This window comes from Athene cunicularia (assembly GCF_003259725.1).
Source record: "Athene cunicularia isolate RWA chromosome 1 unlocalized genomic scaffold, athCun1 chr1_part1, whole genome shotgun sequence".
NCBI classification, from domain to species: domain Eukaryota; kingdom Metazoa; phylum Chordata; class Aves; order Strigiformes; family Strigidae; genus Athene; species Athene cunicularia.
The window spans coordinates 122,985,628-122,990,472 of NW_020799091.1; positions in this window are offsets into that span (position 1 = coordinate 122,985,628).

Genomic DNA, 4,845 nt, shown 5'->3' on the forward strand with positions numbered 1-4,845 from the left:
TTCCAAAATGGAGCTCAAAGGCTGGTGAGAGTCATTGTTGCCTTATTATAGCAGAGGAAATAGAAATCCACAGGGAGGACATGACATTGCCAAGGGCACTTCAGGGTGGCAGTGGCAGAGCTGTGACTACAGCCTGTTTTCCAATGGCTGGAGCAATCGGCCTCTCCCAGCCTACCCTTGACAGAGTGTCCAGAGACAGACCCCCCCCAAAAAAAAACCAAACAAACCCAAACCAAAACCAACCACCAAACTCAACCAAATAAAAAGCCCACAAACCCCACAGGAACTGGAAAAAGTTAGATGGTCAGTTTGTCAGTGACCTCCAAATTTCTAGCTACCTCCATGACTTTGAGTACCTCACAGCGTTTAAAAGCAAAGGGGCACTCCATGGATGGGAGGACCCAGGGCAGATGGAGGGGTGTAGCCCATCAGACCCACCTCCTGTTATAACCAGACAAAGCCAATTTTTATAAAAATATATAATGTTATTTGGGTTCAATCAATTTAGGGTGGGAAGCAATAGGCAAAGCAGCGCTGGGTGCATGGAGAGCCGCAGCTCTGCCACACGCACCCCGAGTTCCAAAAAGCAGCGGGTTTTTATACTCTTGTGCCATTGTTTTTAACCAATCTCCTCCCATCAGAGTTGTCCTGCTCTTTTCCATTGGGTCATTTGGGTTGCTGGGGTGCATGTCCTCCTCCTATTGGGTCTTTTGAAAGTCTCGAAGCCTTGGTTTCTTGGCGCGCTTTTCTCCTATTGGATCTTTTAAAAGTCTCATGATCCCATCCTTTTGGCGGGCTTTTCTTCAAACAGCAGTTACATGTCAGCTCTAGGTGGGATTTCTGAGACACGGTTACATAGTTCCAATTTGAATGGCCCACTTTACATTTAATTGTTTACCGTTGACAGATCATTCAAGTGTACCTACCCACCTTGCCCAGACTAGCAAATCAGTTACAATAGTTTATTACAGCACCCGCCTTGCTTAACTTAGCAAATTAGTTACCATAGTTTATTACACTCCCACCCCACTGGAGGCTGAAACAGAGGAAGAAAATCCCTTAAATAGGTGCTTTCAGTCACAGAATCAGTGTTCCTTTTTTTTTTAGAGAGGCTTTAGTGCCAGGAAAATCTGACTCAGTTCCAGACAGTGACTGTTTGTCAAGGTACAAACACCTTGCCTGGAGGGAGCAGAAGTCGTAGTGCTCTGCAAGCATCTAGACTAATACGCAAGAAGCACAGATACAGATGAGAGGTCCTTGGTCATGACACATAATAATAAGCAGTTGTGTAAGAGAGAGACACCCTAGAAAATTACACTGAAAATACACTGAACTCTCCACAACATGTTTCTTGGAAATATTTCACAGGCACTGTTGTTGCCTTGCACAGACAGCTGGAATTACAGGGACTCCGTAGGGAGGAAAAGTTCAAATAATGAGGATAGGTATAAACATTATTAGGAGTGCAGGGATTTCAGACAAACACACCGTGTTTGCCATCAGGGCGGGTTCAGGATGGATTCCATCTTAACTACAGCATACCCCAGTTGTGCTTCTGAAAATTAATATGATTTGGAGGGGATTTTCTTAAATTCAGAGCTAAGGAAAGCTGGCAGGTGCTAAGGAGCACTCAAGTTAGACAAAGACATCTGCTATGGATGTCAGTAATAGAGAGATAACTGTTACCTGGGAGCAGAGGATAGGACAGAAACTTCAGCTAAAGGAAAGCAGAGAAACGTTACAACTGCAGAAATAACTTCGGAAAAATAACAGGGCTTCTGACACAGAATTTCAGTGAAATTAGGGCCCAGGCCAAAACTAAAAATGATCATGTGTGTATACATCACTGTGGAAGGTTCTGAACAATAAAGGGTAATTGAGAACTCTGGATAACAGAAGAAAACCTTGTTATAATAAGGACTAATGGAACAACAAAGATCAACGGAAGAACATAATCTTTGGTTTCAAACTGTATGTGAAGGACATACTAGGCTTTAGAGGTAAGGGTGTTGTAACCCCACAGAATCCAGTGAGGTAATGTTTTGAGATATTCACAAAGCATGCTCCAAAAGCCCCAAATATAAGAATATCAGTATACTAGCATGGTTACATCATCATCCTCTTGATCAAGAGGACAGAAAAATGCTCAATGCATAATGCTGATGAACATCAAAGCAGTCATCAGTCTAATAAAGCAGAAAAAAGTGGGTGACTTTGGTTATCTGCTTACAAAAATGAGTCAGGTGTCACGTTGGGTGACAGTTTAGAAAAATAAATTTCTTGACGTGTTAAATAAATTATCACTTAGAACAGCTGACTCCATAGCTCACGGAGACAGGAGACTATTTTCAGTGTAATTTGACATGAAAGACAAAAGTCTGTTTGCAAAGCAACTGTTGTTGATGCACCGAAAAGCAATGACCTCTTCACAAACAGGCTCATTGTCCTTCAGAAATTCCATACACCCCCCAAAACCAAAAAAACACCAACACAGATGTGAGGTAACTACATTTTTGAAAGGGGATTATAAAGTTAAAGAGGTAACTGGTTGAAAAAGAAGTAACATCAGAAATTATAAGGATTATCATGTATCCTAATACATAAAGACAAGGGGAAAAAAATCATCCAAGAGTCAGAAAGACATTTCTGCATAAAAAAGGTAAACATGAATTTAGGAAGTGAGGAAACCCTTAAAAAAAACCTAGTACATATAAATGGACAGGCTGAAGAAATTATCTGAGCTACACAGGTAGCCCATCAATAACAAGAAATCCAGTCCCAGTGAGGCCAACCCAGAGAAACATAAGAAAAATACAAAATTGTCTTGGTTTCCTTTTGGAATATCTCCTGTTTATTCTTTTTTACAGTGGCTTTGCTAATGTAAGACTAGTAAGTGTAAGTTTGGGGGAACTGCAAGATCAAGGTCACACTGCTGATACTCAGTGGTTCTCTGCACATACACACCTGGTGAGAGTCACCAAGCTGAGAGATGTTATTCTGATTCTCATGCAGGAGAACGGGAACGAAGTTCAAAGTGATCCTGGCAAATGGGAGAAGTGATCCAAAACAAGCAAGGTGAAATCTGACAGGAAGGTACCAAGCACTACATCTAAAAAGGGAATTATGTCCTGTACAGAATGCCCACTCACTGATTTGTTAGTGGAAGTCCTACAGTAACAACCTGAAGCACATAGCAGTTCACACAGTAAATAGGAGCCAGCAGAGCAATGCTGTAAAGAAAACACATGTCATGTTAAGAGGAGAATAATGTGCAAGATGTGGAAGGTGTAATTTAGAAGATGCATACAATTATGAAGAAATTTCAGTTGAAGAACTGCTGTCCACTTTTAGGCACCAGACTTGAGGAAAGAGACAGATCAACTGGGATAAATCCAGCACAGGAAAAAGAAAAAAATCTTTAGAAAACATGAAAACATCACCCATGAAGAAAGGCTGGCAAAAATGCATTTGTTTAATCTAGAAAAGAGAAGACTGCAGAACTAACAGGCCTTGAATACACATAAACTTATCACAAAGAGGACAGTCTTTGTGTCCACAGAAGTCAGGAAGAGGGGGGACCAAAAAAAAAAAAAAAAAACAACCAAAAAAAACCAGCCCAGAATACAAAATGAAAGATTTGATTTGAAAATTAGCAAAAAGTTTTCAGTTCTTAGGATAGCACAGCATGACAGCATGCTACCTAGGCAGATGTCTGAGTCTCTTCCATTGAAAATTTCTAGAAATAAGGCAAATATTCAGAGTAGTCAGTCAGGTGCCTTTCATCCCTGCATTTTATGATTTTTACATGATCTTGGGAGAGCTCTTAATATTGTACTATTGCTGGAGCAAGATTTCCACTCCACTAACATGAATACGCTAGAGCTCCCAAAAATACATTAGGTTAGCAGAGGACATATATTAGGTCCAGTAATCAAAGGATCTGTGATAACACCAAGAACCAGATTATGCAGAGAGATATTTGAAAACTGGTGTTATGGAAAACCAAATCAAAAAATGAAGGATTAGATCAGCAAGGGGCGTGATGCAGGCCAAGATTGAAGGGTTCTTGGACTTAGATGTAGGGAGCCCAAAGTTGGGACAGAAGGCCATGATAGGTAAGAATTCACGCATGCATTTCACAAGAAAACAACAAACAGAACCAGTATGGACCCCATGGGTAAGGCAGAGTAATTTCAAACCCTGTACGGGAAGATAAGAATGTGTTGCTGTTAAAGGTATAGATGGATCAAGAGCCCATACAATGCAAAGAAAGTCTCCCCAAATATCATCATAAAATCTCACTGAAAATCCTAATAACGATTTCTGTATAAAAATGAAATTAAAAAGGAATTAAAAAAACCCTCAGGAGTGCAGCATTAAGAGCAACATTCAGAACTAAACTTGTAATATTCAATTCGTTACAGTTGCCCAATATATTCCACACAGATAGTATAGGAGGGAATTGGGGGATATGGATGCCTTTAGACATAATGCACAAGATGAAAGGAAGAGGTGAGGGGAAAGCTCACTTTCTAAATGCAAGCAGAACCAATAAATCACAGCCTGGCTGGCATGGCAAACACCGGTCCCTCTGGCAGCTTTGTAATTACTCCCTAAATGTGGTCTCAACCCTCTTGATGTGGAGATAAATAACTTTATGTGCAAAGCAATTAAAGCCTCGGGCAACACTGCCGGCAAAGCTTGGTCACTGTGTGTCACTATCCATTTGCCAGAGAGGTGTACAAGTGGTACTGAGTTTATTAAACCAGAGCACTGGCTTCCACACATCAACCTGCCAGAGGCCTTCTTTGGATGGCCCTCAAACAATTGTTTCTCCTCTCCAAA